Source organism: Phasianus colchicus, chromosome 2 (assembly GCF_987193195.1).
Source record: "Phasianus colchicus chromosome 2, bPhaCol1.hap1.1, whole genome shotgun sequence".
Classification (NCBI taxonomy): Eukaryota; Metazoa; Chordata; class Aves; order Galliformes; family Phasianidae; genus Phasianus; species Phasianus colchicus.
Window position 1 is genome coordinate 81991368 of NC_143437.1, and position 19510 is coordinate 82010877.

The window sequence follows — 19510 nt, forward strand, 5'->3', positions numbered from 1 at the left end:
CTTTGGTATGTTAGATTGAGTGTGAATATTTTCCTCGTGTAATTCTTGCACTGAAAATGGCACAGAAAAACTAGACCAGATGTTTTCAAAATGGCTCTCCAAAGTTGTGAAAAGAGTGAGTCTCATACTTATCTATTTCTCCTTTGTGATTTTTAATGCATAAATTTTCTGACCAGTGCTCTGTTTTGCTCATATTGTTTTTTAGCACACCGCTGTTATCCAGAGGTCAGCACCTCGTGGCATACAGCTCTGCCCAGAGAAGGTGCTATTAGATTCAGTTCTCTCCAGCTAGGGCTTGATGCTGATTGATCCATCCAACATCAACAACCTTTGGAAGTCCTAGCACTGCTGTGGAACGATGCTGTATTAGTGAAATCTCATCACTGTGAGAGCACTTTATATTATTAAAAGTGCAATTAAAACAAAATCAAATACTTCCATTAACTGCAACAACCAAAAATGATACTCCCAGTTGCTTCCTTCTCATTAAGATCATTTGCATTTGAACAACTTTTCAACTGTGTATATTTGTAATTAATGCAATTACAAGCCAGAGATCTGTTCCCAAAAGTAAAGAAAACTTCTTTATCAGTTTTACCATTTTAATTGAAATAAGACTTTGTATAGTGAATTATTTAATGTCTGTTATCTGGAAAGTACATATACAGATAACGAGTCAGCCTCAGAATTTGTGACCATGCCCATTTAATTTAGAGCTGGTATAAGTTCTGGTATCCACAAAGGATAAAATGCTGGATTCAGCTGTGGAATATTCTGTGTTACGGCTTCGTTGGTTTAAAACAGAAGCCTATTGTTTATTTAACTTTTTGAAATTTTTTTTTTCCAAATTTATATATTGTTTACAGGAAGATACACATTCATAACACAGGAAAAAAAACTTCAGCTACATTGAGGGATTGAAGGAAGATTAAAAACATTCATGACAAGAAAGGAAAAAGTGAAAAATGATATAGTTTATAAATAATATAAACTGGGATTGTGATGTACAGTAACAGGACAAAAGATCTTTAGGCATAATCAAAGTGATAGTGTGCTAGATGCTGCACAAACACACAGGACTTGGAGATTTTGCTTCAAATAGTATATTACATCAATTTTCAATCCTGAAATATTTTTTGGGCAAGTATCTCCCGGGGCTTCAGGCAGCCTCACAATCAGGCCTCAGTTTTAATACAGTTTACATGCAAGCATTACTGCAAGGCACTGCATCTCCATGTTTGTAAAACTCAACAACACAGTGTCATTTGAAATGAAAGCCATTGATTGATCATTTACCATGATTGGTAAACTGACATGGCGAGATAATGGGTATAAAGATGTATGTAGGTAGAGTGGACAGTTCATGAACAGCTTAAAAGGTTTTTAATAAGGTGCATCTATTGTTACACAACTTAGCTATTACTGATTGGATAATTTCTTGTCGGTAGGTCTCTTTAAAGGAGGAAAAGAGCCAGACTGAGTTTGAGAAAACTTATCAGTACTGTGGAAATGAGCACAAAAGGCCAAGCAAATGCAGCTCCAGATTAGGTTTATTGAGATATGAAAGCGAATTACAATTAGGATGAAGATAACAGATTTGTGGAGAAAATACCATAATACTTTGATTGTGAGTTCATAATTAACAACAACAACAAAAAAATCATAGAAAAAAAAATTGAATTCTCCATCACAGAGGATCTGCTCTGCTTTTGTGTCTCATTCAGCTGCTGCCATGGTCCACTCTGTGGGACTGGTCCAACAAGAAAGAGAGGGTAACAGTGGAAATACTCTTGACAATGAATGCAGCAATGCAATGTGCCAAGCAATGTGTAGATAGGACAGTGCTGCACCTCATATTTCTAGACTATGAGATTCCTGTGTTCCTTAAATGTGTACCAGAAATACATTGATTAAAAGGAGGCAACTTAGTATCCAGTGCTCCATCCTTATCACTCACTAGGATTAGCTGGGCACCTTAGGACCAGTTGGCCAGAAAGCTCATTGCACTTTCCAGGAAATTCTACTAGGCAATTCATTTAGATTAGCTTACTCAGCTGGGCATTTATCAACATTTATCAGCCTTCCTTCCACTCCCTCACCAGTATGGGGCTCACATCAATGCCCTCAAACTGTCTTCTAGCTATGGTTCTTTGTTTAAGGATATTTCAGGTGAAGAACTGGAAAAAAGAAATTGCAAGATACAACCATACGTAATTAACTAGAAGGAATCTTTTAAATGTATGATCTCATCCAATCAGGAACTGATTCAAGAATGTTCCATCTGTTGCAGAGTAGATCAAACAATAGTCACATTAGTTCCCTTGGGGTTATATATTGTTAAACTAGGAATTAGCTGAATTACTCCTTGCCTTCATATAGGACAGTTCACTAATGGCCATTTACTGGTGATTCTCCATAAAAGGAGACTTTCTCTTCTTTCCTTAAGGAGCACTGTTGCAAAGAACAAATAACACCAAAAGCAACTGAATCCCAGAGCAATTATTTTTTTTCTTCATTTCATTCTCAGTTCCATATCCTGGTTATTGAACTACATAGCTCTTCTTTTTTTTATACCAGTAAAGTGTTTAGAGATTGTTATCATGCCTGTATGGAGTTTTTGCTGTGATGCAGACAAAATGAAGAAGTTCAGCCTTTTCCACTTCCAAGTCATTTTGTTGCTCTCAATGCATACTCTCCAGCTTGTTGAGACCTTCAGGACACTGACTTCAGGAAACTCATAAAAATTAACCCAGAATTATCTCCTTTCTCAGATTTGGTTGAAGTGGGGAAGGAATAGACATGACGTATGGAAAAGAAAAAGAACTTGAGAGAAGGATGCAGAGAAAACAAATCTTATTTTCCTTTGGAAAGCATATTGAGTAAGTTTTTAAAGTCATGTACAATCAAAGCCTGATTCTTTACACTTTACAAATTTCAAATTATAACTAGACTCTACAGCCATCCTTACTTGATCTCTAAAGTATTAACGTGCCTTCTGCACAAAGTAAGTTTATTTACATGATATCCCTTCACTAATAGTCAATCTTAGCAAAATTTCCAGCTAAGGTTAATGTAACAGAGTGTAATAGATATCTGACATATTTTAGTGGAACTACTTAAACATAGCTATTGATAGTCCATAAAATAAAAAGCAGTAAATTCTAGATAGCTGACGAAGATCATGGGTTTGTTCAGCCCAGAGAAGAGTAGGCTGAGGGGAGGCCTCATGGTAGCAGCAGCTCCTGGCTCTTCACCAGATGTTGGTGGGCACGGAACAGGCTTCCAGGGGAGTGGGCACGGCCCTGAGCTGCCAGAGTTCATGGAGCATTTGAACAGTGCTCTCAGAAATAGGGTTTGATTTCGGGTGGTGCTGTGTGGAGCTTGGAGTTGGACTCTGATCCTTACAGGTCTTTTTCAACTCAGGATATTCTGTGATTCTATTATTTACAATTTTATCTGCAGATGCACTGTGATATGTTCAAACATTAGGCAACAGTTACTCACAGTTAATAAAAAGAGTAACTTTTAAATTCTGAAATTAAAACCCAGATGAAATTTGAGAATAAGACAAATGGAATGATGCTCCTTGATAGATTAAGAAAGATGCAAATATACTTTAGCGGAAGGTAATTATTTCAAGGCACATAGTGTTCAATATAAGATAAATGATATTTTAGAAGAATTCTATAAAAATCCAAGTAAGAACTTCTAATAAGGAAATTGGCAATTATTTTAAAAGATGAGTCTGCTGTCACTTACATATAATGGGAAAAATCTCTTGGATTTTTTTTTCGTCACACAGGAAATTGAGAAAAACAACTAAATTTCTCAAATTTAAAAAACTTTCACTAATGACAGCTTTCCAATAGTGTGTCACGGACACTACTGTCTGCTCCTACTTCAGCCTTTAATTCAAATACTTCCTCCTCTTACAAAGGAGTAACTTGGACAGCTGTTGTGCAAACAGGAACAGTCTCTGCACTGCTTAAAATGGACAGGGGTCATTTGCACTCTAACAGTGTGTAAGCAAAAGTACTTCCTTATTAAAGGCTCTCAATTCATTGTTAATCCTTTTAATGTCTTATATTACAATATAGGAAAAAAAGGATTTGAAAATGTAGGCTTTAGGAAATATAGTTTATTCATTATGAAGAAAAAACAAACAAAAATCAAGTCTCAGAATGTGCTCTGCAAACTATGTAATGCTAATTACCTAAAGTTCCTCTCTGAGGAGATACTTCCTTCCTTGCAATACTTTCAAATACTTTGGTTGCACTGAATAGCTGTGCAAAATCTTGAGTCACATAAGCCTGGAAAGATCTCTAGCATTGGACTAAGGTAGGTAGTGCTGCGAGGTATGTGAAAACTACATCAAATCTGAGAGCCATCAAATGAAATTAGTCCTATTCCTTTTGGTTTGGATCCATCTACTACGCTTTAACACCTTTGTATTTATGTTGGCGTATGTTGTGAAACAGGCAATTCCCAGTGTATTTTGTTTTAACAAATGGTGTTATCAGATACATACATGTTGGAGTCACAGAAAACACAGGCACTTTGAGGTGGAAACTAAGGTTTATGTGCATGTGTGTTATTCAGCAAACTGCAGCCTGTCCTAACTGAAGATTCTGGTGGTTACTGTGGCAATACAAAACAAAACAGAGGAAGATGTTTAAATTGTCTCTTACGTGTTTTTTTTTTTTATCTGAATTGTGGACTGGGAAAACTATTTTGGACCAGTGAGCTAGTGTAGAGTATGTATTTTATGCATATTCTCATTTTGCAGTTTAATCATAGGGTTGTTGGGCTGAGAGAATGCAAAGGATGAACTGCCGTATAAAGCTTGTATTGTGTGTGTAGCAGAGGCAACCATCCTTCACCAAATCCCAGCCAGGCCTAATAATAACATATCATGTTCTGACCATAAAACTCTTCCAAAAAACGCTCTCTGGTACTCTGCTACGTTTTCTGACTATGATGAAATCTGAGAGCACTGCCTGCTGGAGGCTATTCATTCCTTGTCTTAGATCTTCTGTATACAGTGACAGAATGAAAACAGGAAAAAAAGTTGCAAATACCAAAAGCAAACTCTATAAACAGAGGAATTTAGCTTTGGAAATGTCCCAGAATGGGAATGGATCTGTTGAGAAGAAGATTCAGAGGTCTTGACAGATATTTGGGCACACTATTTCTAAAATTTACCCACAGAAATGTTAAAGAAGCAACAATATAATGGAGCTTCTATTGCTCTAGAACTATTTTCAGATAGAAACACGTATTGAATATATTTTTGATAACAAACTACTATCTTCTTGCCTAACTGATAGCTCTTGCCTTTATAACAGCTTTTCCAAGAGTTAATGCCCTTCCTTTAAGAATTTTCTTTATAAATATAGACGTATACACATACACCTCACTAAACACTAAATCTCTTCACTATGTACATACAGCTGAATTGCAAGTCCAACATATAAACGAGAGAGATCTCCACTTCCCATTTCCACGCTGCATTCTACTGTCTCTTACAGGTCATATTTTCTAGGATGTTTGTATTTATTGTCCTCTGGATTCTCTCTAAGAGTGCTGTCCTACAGTAGCCTAGCTTATGCCCTATCAATATCAAGTAGGGTAGATCAATTAGTTCCAGTGCATATGACATTTATTTAATCCATCACTTAATATGCTTTGCCATTTCAACAGCAGCATCATATTGTTGATTTGAATTGAGTTTGAAGGCCACAGTAATTTCAATTTCATTTTCTGTGTTGTCCCAACCTACCAAGCCTCAGGAGGAGGAAGGTAGTGCAGATTCTGATACAGGAATCAATGGATAAGATGTGATATTATGAAGAAAAAATGACACTGAGATAATAATGTGAAATCAAAGCTAAATTAGAAGTTTGACTATTCACTGAAAACAGAAGTCGATTTGATGTTGGAGGAAAATTGCATGTCTCATGAAGTGCTTAGAGTTGAAGGCTTCATACTCTTTTTAAATTGTATCTCTGTGCATATTTGCATGAAACAACTTGGGAAGTTTTATTATCATGCTGAGTAGTAGGAACCAGAGCTGGTAAGAACTGAAAAATGTATCTAGTCCCAAGGCAGAATCAATTGTATCTATGTCCTTCCTGATGGATAGTTGTCTGACCAGCCCATAAACAGACAAGCAGTGAAGCATTCACAGTCCCAGTGCTTTCAACTTTTCTAGCAAAAATAATATGATGATAATATTCAACATGAAAATTTCCCGTGATTTAAGCCCATTTTATAATTCCCTATTCCCATTAGCTGAGAGAATAACCTACTCACTTCCAATTTCCACGTCTTTTCAATACTTGAAGATCTGTCATGTCTCCCCAGCACGTTTGCTATCTTTATAGTAAAACAACACAGTTGATTCACATATAACCTAAGTACCACTATCCATTCCTCATGCCTACATTTTAGATAAGAAATATCATCTAAATAGAGTAGTACTTTGAATTTATAACTGAACTGCGTCCTACTTCTTAGAGACTACTTCTCCACCTCAATATTAAGCTTCTCTTGGGTGTATTTCAGTTCTCCATCTCTGAGTGGCCTTTAAACATAACACATCTGTAATCAATACTGACGAACTTTGCTTATGGATATTATGTACCTGCAAGCCATCGCATAGAGGATATTTTCTGCAGTTTGAAATCACTATGAGACAGCAATAGTCACACTAAGCTCATTTATTTGTAAATGAAAATCAGTGGAGAAGCAATTCATGTAAGCAACACTATCCCTAAGCAATTCTAATTTATGTATCTTACACTTACAGAACGTGGCAGAAATCCACAGTTCCCCAGCTTTAATGGTATGCACATCCTTATGCAAGCCTATCTTTCTCTTAACTATGTTCTTAAATCTCTTTTGTACAGGTGTTATAGGAATATTAGATATTTTGTGCTTTTCTGATGTTTAAATTTAAAAATTGAGCATTAATGTTGTTTCCAAATAAACTTAATCTACTTATCATTTTCTGTTGCATTAACCAAGCCAGTATGTACACGTTCAAAATGTTCACTGATAAATCACTTGGACCTCTTCTGTACCTTCCCCAAACCAATGTCTATTCTGTACTGCACAGTCTGAGGGTGCTGTTCATCTCTCCAACCATACACATGCATACACATCCATCTGAAAATGCATGGTTTAGTCCTCAAACACTGTTTTTCAGTTTGCACTCACCCTTTACTAGTCTTTATATAATCAGCACAGAATGCTTTTACATTTCACTCTGTGAGATAACCATGGAGACCTGAAAGGGTTGACATTTCTAAGCAAGGAGGAGTAAGGCACTGCAGAGCCTTTGTAGAGAAAGTAATCCTAAACTAATCCTGTTTATTTCAGCATGGGTTGTTCTATAGCCTGTACCAGTCAACATTATTCAGAATTTTCAGAAATGTTTCTTAATCTGTAAACAGTTAGAAGAAAAAAAGAAGAAAAAATGATTATTTAATTGTTGAGAACAGTTAACAACATGATCAGCTATGTCAGAAAAACTGCAACAGTAGCTTCATGTGTTGTTCCCAGGCATGTTAAAGCAAGCTAATTTTAGCAGTCCTTATGTATTCTCAGCACATGTCTTCATTCTTTATGAAATTGTGGGATATCTTAGTAGAGGGATTTCATGTGAATTATTTATGATTAATCCTGTGGCTTGGTTTGGCTTATGTCCACTCTGAGTGAAAGAACTTTAAATTTCTTAAGTGGAAGCATGATGTGAAATATTAAAGAGAAATATTTATATATACATTCACTTTCTATCTATGGATTGCAGGCATGAGATAAAAGGTTCCTATTGTTGATTATTTCAGCTCTCTGGGTACTACTGCAGAGCACTCACTGCAGAGTTCGAAGCTGTAGCTTGGGGATTTCAAACTGACAGAAATGCTCCAAACTAGCAGTCTCCTTTTGATTTGCCTACAAGACTTCTGAGCTAGAATACCAGTATTTATAGGTACAGAAAAAGATCAGATATAATGAGTCCCGTTCCTCACTCACTGGAGAAACAATTACTTGATTAAATAGCAGCAGTTTGGATGAGGTAATGACTGCAGGATACCACACCCAACTCCTAACTACATTATGCATCATTTAAAGCTTTGCCCTAGGTAAGCGAGATGCTAGCTGACAGCACAATCAGGTTTATATTCAAAATCAGCAAACTTCTCACAGTCTGTTTTAACAGATGCACTTAGGTACAAAACCTGCCATGCTGTCCAGCCGGTTGTCATCTTTAAACAACAGCGTGTTTAAAATGAAAATTAATTCAGTAGCTGCTCAAATAATTCCCATTACTGAGTTCAATGCTCCCTGTTATAGACAAATCTTCTGTATGGAACCATACAGTGACAGACTGGTTCTTCCTTGTTATCAGGTATCTAGCAAGTGAGCCTCATCAAACGACTCCAGCAACCATGAATGATGTTCTTGTTCCCCTGGATACACCCTTGTGTCCTTCACAATTTTATTTTTACTTTGTCTTTAATCAAGAATAACCAAAGAGTAGAATTTGAACATACCCAGCAGATTCAAGGTTGTTTAATTTCTGGTGGATGCAGTGGATGGTTACCACATTATAGTAATTCTGTCATCTAGATCCTTTCACTGTAAAGCCCAATGTAGAGCACTTGAAGATCTTGGTCATCTTTTTGTACAATTTTTCAACTGGAAGTTTTTGAAGCAACTCTCTCAGACAATAATATAACATTCTACATCTTGCAGTTTTCTCTCCATATGTAATGGAGCTTGACCAAGGTGGGTTTTTGTTTTGTGCACTTTTTAGCCATCCTGGACTTCATAGTTTATTTATAAATTTGGACTTTAATATTAAAATAAATCAATGGATCTCATTTTAACATATTAATATGCTTCAAAACTCTGTAGATCATTTTTCAAATCACAGCAAATCAGTTGAACTAACTGAATTTATATGCTCTGTACAATCTGAATACAGTTGTACAGAGCATATATATAACCAAATTATTGTACTTTCAAAGCTATAGGAGGAGTATAGTGCTTTAGGTAAAGCTGTTTGATCCAAAACACTTATTCTAACGCTCTGAGTACAACATGAAATGGAGAGTCTAATGGTGTCTGTGTCAGTCAGCAAGTCAGTACTCAAGACCTTGTAGATACAGTGGAGATGAGAATTGTTTATGACTCAGTCAGAGAGCATGCAAAACGAACTTAAACTTTATGAGAAAACCAAATGTATTTTGCTGACTATTCTCAGCATGTGGGAGGTGCTCAGTCAATTAAGTTAAAACAGATAAATGTTTAAAACTGAGAATGCTATAAACATGAACCATGCAGCAACCACCTGCAATGCAAACTAAGTCTGAGATTCAGAAATACATTCAGAAAGATATTCTGCTTGGAGTTGACAACATATCTATGTACTAAAAATTAGGATAGAAAACAATAAGGGTAGTATCAACACTGCCTATTCTACCAGCCTAGGAAACCAGGCTAGGCTTTCTCTTAGCAATTATGGGAGGATAAGTATCTCAAAGGTTATTTCAGAATATCCAAGACAAGCAGAAGTCCAAGTCTCCCAGAGAGCAATCCAGACCACCAATTTATTGCTTATCTTGGTTGCTCTGAATAGTTCCCTGGAAGTGCTAACTCTTCTCCACTGGTTACGGAAGGTGTCTAGACTCTTTATTTAGAAACCTACGTCAGTATCTAAAATCAAGTGCTGTGAATACTTCCTGCATTCACTGGCACTTCACTAGTACTTCCAAATTGGCCAACTCACTGTATTTCATTATAGACTATGGAGTTTGAAATTTAATTTCTGTAAGTTCTGCAAAAAAAGTGTCCTACAATATTCCAAGCACCTCAACTAGTAGAGAAGTTAGTTGATAGCGTCATGTACATACCTCTGTTGACTGCAGATCTGCAAGTATATACAGCACATGAACAACCTTTTAGTGCATAAAACATCAAATGTAACGGATTTTACATCTAACTCTAAGGTGTAAACACAAAGAAATTTCAACAATGGAAATTGATAAAGAATAAATATCGTGCCCATTGCCCCATTCTTTTGTACAACATAAATAACGCTTACCTCTTTCCAGTGGCATTTTTAAGGCAAGAAAACATTTTCTTTTCCTCCTCTTGGTGTAGATTTAGCAAAAAATAAAATTGATGTCTTTGTGAAAGACACAACAGCCTCTTTTTCAGCATGTACTGCATGACCAGTGGTCTTATGGACCTTTTCATCGTGTCTATATACTTGAGATGCCTTTCATTAGAAGAAAAAGACATAGGTGCTGAAATCTCTCATATTACTTAGCAGTCTAGAATTTAGCTATGTAGGATAAGTTAGTCATCTAGGTCTCCCTCTGTTGTCAACAGAGTGGCAGGTACTTCCAGAGGATGAGTCATCTCATCTATTTTAGACACATATCTTAGAAGATTATGAATCACTCTGAAAATCCCTCTCCTTTGGATTATGGAAGAAGCCTAGGCAACTATCTTAGCCAGGACACCTAACTTCTAGGCAGCTCAGGCAGGCTACTCAGTCTTTCCGTGAAAGCCATATGAATTAGAAAGGAGCATTTCTTTGAATATAGATGAATTTATTCTGAACTATCAGATCACAACACCATTAAATCATTAACAGCATACCCTGATTCTAAACAGTGACCTTGAGGTGAAAAGCTCCCTATCCCTCTGCCAACCTTGTGCACCAACTAATTTACATTTGAACACTTTGCTAAGGCAGGTGCAGCTGAGCCAAATCCCATGGCAAGCCTATAAATTAGTGACTGAGGAATAAGTATTTTTCTAGCCAATTCAGTACTTTTTTTTTATCCCCTTTGGATAATACTGCTTGTTGATTCCATGCCCTCTATTTTAAATTCCTATAATAATGTGTTCATAAAAGCTGCACTCAAAACATGTATTCAGACACTGAAAAGAAGGAAGTATCTTCACAGTGGAAAATGTGTAATCTTTCTTTCCCCTTCAAAATGGCCTGGATAGGGAAAAGGAATCTGCTAATTAAATTATAAAATTTTAAAGAGATCAAAACTGTAGCACACATGAAGATCTAATTCAAAGAATACAGGAAGCAGTGCAATTCGCATTTGTCATCCTTTCACACAGATAGTAACAATATAGTCAGGAGTTTGAGAGAGACACACTTACGTCTTTTTCATCCTTTCTCTCCCTCTGGGGTCAATGCACTGTGATCTATTTTTAAGAGGAAAAAAAAGTTCCCATTGTTAAAGCAAGTTGGATGCTCCCATATCTCATATGCAATCAGAAAGCATTTCAGAAAGCCTAGTGTCCTCCTTTCAACCTGCTTTCAAGCATTTCCATTGGCTATAGATATCATTCATCCACAGTATTGCAATCCCGAAAACCGTTATTTTTTCATAGTAAAAAAATAATGAAATTTATGAATAAATTGTTTATATTGAAATATTTTCTTTAAAAAATGGAAAAGAAGAAAAGGAACAAAATGAAGCAAGAAGAAAGATAATAAATCTAACCTACAAAATTATTGGGGTACCAATGTCCATACATTAATTACCTTTCCTGCAAATTCCACCTTTAGAAGGTTTCGCCTAAGGAATTAGCCTGAAGAATTATCTAACCAAATGTGTCAAGACTTTCTCGTGTTCTTGAATTTTCCATCATTTTGAAATGCTGAATTTCCAATTTCTTTATAAAGCTAATTGCTCATGAAAAGGGAAACCTAAGAGGTGTGTGGGGCGGGGGGGGGGAGGGGAAGGGGTAAGTTGGTTATAGAGGAAAAGAGGAGGGGAGGGGAAAGAAGGGGAGAGGGGAATTGGAAGGGGAAGAAAAAAGAAGAAAAGGAGCAAGGATGGCAATTGCTTTGGAATTTCTTGTATCTTATAGATTACAGCAGGAGACAACTTTTATTCAAGTAAAATGTTACAAAATACAGATTGCATTTTACTCATAGTATTTTAAAAAATAATTTCCATGAGCATGGGGGTTCATAAGCTCTGAAGGCTCTCTGGTATGATATGGTAGGTCCATGCCACAAATCTGATCCTTCCAATGTACTGAACTCCACACCATAATATGAAACTTACAATAGCTCCAAAATACCCTGGAGCCCCCAGCACAAGAAAGATGCAGAGCTCTTGGAAAAAGTCCAGAAGAGGTCCACTAAGATGATCAGAGGGCTGGAGCACCTTCCCTATAAAGAAAGATTGAGGGAACTGGGCTTGTCTAGCTTAGAGAAGAGAAGGCTCCAGGGAGACCTCATTGTGGCCTTCCAGTACTTGAAGAGAACATATAAAGAGGAAGGGGAATGACCATTTATGAGGGTGGATTGTGATAGGACAAGGGGGAATGGTTCCTTGGCTTCCCTGAGACAGGGAAGGTTCAGGCTAGATATTAGGAGGAAGTTTTTCACACAGGGGGTGTGTGAAACAGTGTGAACACTGTGTGAACACTGGAACAGGTTGCCCAAGGAGGTTGTGGATGCCCCATCCCTGGAGGCATTCAAGGCCAGGCTGGATGTGGCTCTGGGCAGCCTGGTCTGGTGGTTGGCGACCCTGCACGTAGCAGGGGGATTGAAACTAGATGATCATTGTGGTCCTTTTCAACCCAGGCCATTCTATGATTATATGAGTCTATTACATGTTTTCTACAATTCTCCTTTCCTTATTGATAACACTAGAACATAATACTAGAATTTGTTGACTAATTGTGTAAACATTTGGATGAATAAATAAATCTCCTTTTCCTGTACAGTCCAGAAAAACCTCAGAGTAACTTCATTGTTCGAATGCTGTTAACATAGAATCATAGGATCTCAAGGTTGGAAAGGGCCTACAAGATCATCTAGTCCAACCGTCCTCTCATTACCATTGCTACCACAAGCCACTAAACCATATCTCACAGCTCCTCATCCAGGCGCCTCTTGAACACTGCCAGGGACGGCGACTCCACCACCTCCCTGGGCAGCCATTCCAGTGCCTGACCACTCTCTGAGAGGAAAAAGTTCTTCCTCATGTCTAATCTAAACCTCCTCTGGTACAACTTGCGGCCATTTCCTCAGGTCCTGTTAGTTGCCTGGGAGAAGAGGCCAAATCCTCCTCATCACAACCTCCCTTCAGGAAGTTGTAGAGTGCAATGAGGTCTCCCCTGAGCCTCCTCTTCTCCAGACTAAACACTCCCAGCTCCCTCAGCTGCTCCTCATAGGACTTGTGCTCCAGACCCCTCACCAGTTTCGTCGCCCTTCTCTGGACACGTCCCAGGGCCTCAGTGTCTTTCTTGTAGTAAGGGGCCCAAACCTGAACACAGTACTCGAGCTGCTCGGTGAGTACTCGAGTACAAATCTATTTCATACTGAGCCACAGTACCCACCTGAAAGTAGCTACAGAATGTAATGATACACATAATGATTTATTTCACTATTTTCTTTTAATATTGCTTATATTTAATAATCATTTAAATATTTTAAATTGAGACTGTATTAGGAAATAATAGTAAATAGGGACTTGTTAAATAAAGGAGAATTCCTGCTTCATAAAATAATTTTTTTGATTTGCACTTTACAAAAAGCTCTAATGCGAGGTTCTGTTCTTATTTATTTCTCAACACACATCACAGTTCTGAAAATAGCACAATGGTGCTTACATTTTGATTCCTAGCAATTCTCTTTTCTGTCCTCAATTCCTGTCTTACTTAAAACAGTCATAATGGCCTTTTTTCATCTGTTTACTCCTATGTTATGAGTACTGCAGCAGCTTCAGTACCTTCTGTAAAAGACCCTGCAAATCCACTCCCATTCATCTTCCTTTAACCACCAGTTGTCAAATTGCCTCCTTCTGTAACTTCAGAACAATACTTAATCCTGAATTTCTTTTTCATATGAGCTTATTTAGAAATTTGCTAGCAGCAGCAACATGATCAAATCTTCAGGAAGACATCTAGTTCTGCAGGCATCTAACAGTCCAGCATGCATGTGTAAGCTGTATTTTTGCTTACTAAAAGGCAAATGAAGTCTGCTGCTTTCAGCATTTTCAAAAAGTTTTATAGGCAGTACCAAAGCAAACAGTATTCTCCACCTATGAGCATCACAACTGATGCTACAAAACTTTCCATACCTATCTTGAATTATTCTCAAGCTCTCACGAAATAGTTGCACTCTGTGCTGTGGCTTGGACAGAACATCATGGCTTTCTTTCCCATGTTGGAGGAGAAAGTCACTATAATACTTTCCACCTTCAAACAATTCCCTTGGTTTCTCATTCATAACACAATTAATTTCAAAGTGTCTTTTGTTTCCAGAATCCTTACATGGCTTAGTCCAAAGTATCCCACAGATCTTATCACTCGTTACACTACATTTCCAACGTAATCTCTGAGCAATCTGGCACCAATTCTCCAGCAGAACACAAAAGGCAGACACCAATCAGCTGTTTCATATTTTGCATTCTCATTTTAAAATCTTTCCTTTTTCCCCACTTGATTAGGTCTCTCTGCCACTGGCCTTATGACTGATTTAATTGATTAATGCTTCAGAATGATCTGTTAGCACACTATTTGTGGTCTTGTTTATACAGTATTCTTTCATTCTGTAAACAATCTGTCAATCATCTTAGAAAATCTGTTCTTAAATCAGGCTTTTAGATTGATATGCAACAACACTGAAAACTGCTTTATGTCTTTAGTTACTTCAGTAGAATCAGGGTCCTCAGAGACAAAAAAAAACCCAAAAGATCAAGTTTTCGAAATAAGACTGCTTGCTCCTGAGTCTTCCCTCACAGTTATCTTCCATACTGAAAAGTATAACCACAATGGTGTCTTAGTTGTAAGTTTTATCAGGTTCAATTGCAATCATTATAATAGTATTAGAGATGCTGTGCTAATTATACTTATTAGAAAAGAGGAAGAAATGCAACTCATTATTAAGAAACAAAATCAGATGCTTGCTCAAAACCAGCCTTGCAACAAAGGACATGGAGAAAGCTGTAGTTCTGTTAGCAAGTAAATTGAGGAACAGCTCTGTTGAATCACCTTTCTAAACATGCCTTTTGAATCTTACTTTATGCTCTTGGCAAATACTTTTCCTAAGCATTTGGTAACACTAATTACTATATCAAACTATCTTCACCACTGAAATTTTCATGGTTCTACTGCTGACACATCTTTGTGTTTCATTACATATAAAAACAAACACAGAACATTTGAACTAAGCAAAATAATCATGCCTTTCTTTCTAATGGGCATTCAAGGTCATTACAATCCTCCAGGTAGCAGAGTAACTTCTATACATAAACATACTTGCATTGTAATGCATTTAGGCATAGCAAACTTCTAAAGTTTAATTTTTCCCTACCCACCTTATGGAAAATTAAATCATCTCCACAGGGTCAACAGAGGTGGTGAGGATGACTTCTTATTTAAGGCCAAGAGAGACACATTTACTAAGTTGCTCTGGAGGTTCACTGCTTTGTAGTATCACTAGAAAAGAGTCACAGGCAGGAAAGTTTTCTCACATTTCAAACTGAAAGAGAGAACCTTAGATAGAATAGAGGGGTCCCAGGATATTCTCCTTTTCTTGGTAGCTTGGTTGAGCCTTTATCATTGAATCATAGAATAGCCCAAGTTGGAAGGGACCCACAAGGACCATGGAGTCCAACCCCTGACCCCACAGGGCATAACCCAAAATCAAAGTCTATGTCTTAGAGTGCTGTCTAAATGCTCCTGGAACTCCGGCAGCTCAGGGCAGTGCCCACTGCCCTGTGCAGCCTGTTTCAGTACCTGACCATTTCTAGAGAAGAACCTTTTCCTAACACCCAGCCTGACATTCCCCTGGTTATTTACTAAAGTCAAGTTACTAAGAACTAAGTTACTAAAAAAAATATTATTTTAATTCCATGACAGTAAGTCCCAATCTGGTATTATTTTATTCCTATTTAAATGCTCAAGAATCAGGGCACTTGTTTTGCAACTGCTATGCTGATGTCCTTTTATTTTTTGCATTCTGTGATACACTGCAGATAGGGTCAATACACAACTGTACATTTGGGTGACAAGTCATACTGGAGAAAGAAAGACCTTCAACAGATTTCAATTTCTCATTTTATTCATTTTTTTCTCCTCCAACTTGAAGACAGAAAAAGCCTCTCTGAATTATTTTGAACTTTAAAAAAATCGGGCTATCCTTTTTCCCTAAGGTGTTTTATATATATTGACAAGGCCTTTAAAACTTGGACTTCGTTCTAAAATCTGTGCTGTGGAAACTTCTATTGCCCTCAGGAGGATTACATACATGACAAAATACTCATGATTGAGCCTTAGTTACTGCTGAAGTACATTATAAATTTCCCTGAAAACCCCTGGAGTGTTCTTAAGTCTGAAGCAGTAGTTCAAGTAATATTTAAGCAAACGTATTCTAATCTATTTTAACAGGTTAAACTTTTTTGTCTCAAATACAAGCTTAGCACAGTTAAAATCTTTAATTAGTTTAGCACATTTACTGTACATTATTATGAGGAAAATGAACTGCACTTTTCTTAATGTGATCAAAATTTAAAGGCAAAATAAACGTGAGAAGCAGGTAAGAAATATCTCCCAGATATGGCATTTTTAAGTGCTTGCAATTGTGACAGCCATGGAGCTTCAAGCATTTTTAGCTGGAGAATGGGCTTGAACCAAGGCAAGGACAACTCTTGCGAGCTCTGAGAATTCTGTCCTTTGAACTGATGGCTCCAGCAGTTCCCTGCACTTGATGGGAAGACTTGTAAGCTTCTGTCAGACATGTAGATATGTTTTCCAACACGTCACACATATATTCTATGCAGACCAGACAAATAAGAATGATCAAAATGGTTTTATTACTTTAGTACAGCTTGGAATAAACAGTAAGAGAATGGAAAACAATCTCACAAAATCGACCTTGATCTGCCTGCTTTGAAGTTAAAGACAGTAGAATGGGGCAGGCCGACATTTATAGACTGCAAAGATTGTGGGCAGGATTTCAAAAGCAGAAAGGTGATAAGTATGTTCCTTCAGAAGTGCAGTGACAAGAATGTAATATGGCTTCAGGACTTTTTTATCACAATAACAACAGAAAGAAAAGGAGAACAAAAAAATCTAATTTTGGTCTCTGTCAGTAAACTGTGCAGAAATTTCAGGGCTGGCCCTGTTTAATATCTTTATTGATTTGGATGAGAGGATTAAGTGCACCCTCAGTAACTTTGCAGACTACACAAAGTTGAAAGGGAGTGTTCATCTTCCTGAGGGAAGGAAGGCCCCACGGAAGGATCTGGACAGGCTGGACTGCTGGGCTGAGGCCAGTTGTATGAGGTTCAACAAGACCAAATGCTGAATCCTACTCTTTGGTCACAACAACCCCATGCATCATTCCGGGCTTGGAGCAGAGCTGCATGGAGAAAAATGATCTGGGCACGTTAGTTGACAGCTGGCTGACCATGAGCCAGCAGTGTGCCCAGGTGGCCAAGAAGGCCAATGGCATTCAGATTTGTATCAGAAATGGTATTGCCAGCAGGAGCAGGGAGGTGATCATCCCCCTGTACTCAGGTCTGGTGAGACCACACCTCAAGTACTATGTTCAGTTTTGGGCCACAAACTGCAAGAAAGACATCAAAGCCCTGGAGAGTGTCTGGAGTACGGCAACAAAGCTGTGAAGAGTCTGAAGCTCAAGTCTTACAGGGAGTGGCTGAGGGAATTGGGATTGTTCAGTCTAGAGAAGAGAAGGCTCAGGGGAGACGTTACTGCTCCCTGCCCGAAATGAGGTTGTGATGGGGTGGGGGTCAACCTCTTCTCCCAGGTAACAGCAATAGGATGAGAGGGAGTGGACTCAAGCTGAGCCAGTGGAGGTTCAGGTTAGATATTAGGAAAAATTTCTTCTCAGAAAGGGTAGTGAGGTATTAGAACAGCCTGCCCAGAAGGAGGTGGTAGAATCATCATCCCTAAAGGTTTTCAAGAAGAGACAAGATGGGGCACTGAGGGACATGGTTTAGGGGTCTGGAGGTGATGAGTTGATGGTTGGACTACATGATCTTAGTGGTCTTTCCAACTTAATAATTTCCAGCTTAATAATATCTATGAATTCAATTGCCTTGTGCTCAGACACTCACCTACAGCACACCACCAGCAGAGCAGAGCACTGAATATGGACATTTCCTTTCATGATAAATACATGGCACAGCGATAGGAACTGCCACAGCCAATTTTAAATACTAGCTCTGGAAATGAGTTAAACCCAACCTGAGTATGATTCAAAACCAGGATAAATAGAAATGTTCCATTACTGTCGTTGTATCATAACCTCTATCCCAACAAAGGGCTCAAAGAGCTGCCCACTTCACTCTCTATCAGTATCCTTTCGCTGCAGACAAAAAAAAGCAATGCTGAGCACAGTAACATGCTGTAACTTCTTATGTGGGGAATCTGTTACATGAGGAACATCTGAGTTTTGGGTCTCACTTCAAGCATTAAAAACAGTATCAAGGAAGAGGAGAGAGTGTGAGATACATAGGACCACATCCCTGAGCACTCACTGTATCAGTGTTTCATATATTATGGAAAGGAAAAAATATTCTGAGTTAGGATCTCCTCAGAGAAGGAAAGCAAAGCTACTTCTAGCTTAGTTTCATTTCTAGGCAATCTTCACATGAAAATTTTTCCAAACTCACCTAAGCACCCCAATGCTGCAGTGATACCCACGAGTTCTGCCTACATGTAGAGATTCTAGTTTGCAGCCTCCTTGAATTAGTGCTGTGTTTCTGCAAGTTTATCATGCTTTCTCAAGCGGCATCAGTGTTGATCAATGATGTACGCTCCCAGAACTCTATTAAAATATAAACACTGCTTTCTATTCTACACCACGTTTTAAAGATTTTCAAATACTTTGTAGATAACAGAGAAATTTCCACATAAGCATTTACTCTAAAAATAAAGAAGATTCGTTAGGTGTGCAAGTTAAAGGAGCTACTTTTACAATGTGCTTTACTTTTTTGTTGGTTCTTGAAATCAAACTTTCAATGACATTCCAAGGGAATTCCTTCTCTAGAAGCAGGCAGGTTTGTCCTTCGTTATACAGGTTTGGCAGGAAAACAGAAGCCCCCATTGCAGCTGAAATCAGCCTCTGAAATGTAAGGCAGACCTTATGACACAGCTCTGTTGTCACATAGATGTGCACAGTGTGATCATCCACTCCGTAGCTTCAGCCCTGCAGCACCTACTCACTCACTGTAACACATGCCCACCTCTTTCAAGTATATTCAATTCAGCATACAAGCAGGAACACTAATCTCCACAGGGCTCCACATATAAAGAACTCATTTATTCTGTATATTTTTAAAGTTGCTTCTCTGGCAATTAAATATGCAAAGCTCACTTAAAAAATTAGCAAGAATGAAGTCAGTAAGGTTTCTGCAGTAATTATTTAAAACTTAACAGTTTACATAGACTTTGGACAATCCACCCTTTCAGTGTACAGTGCTTTTCT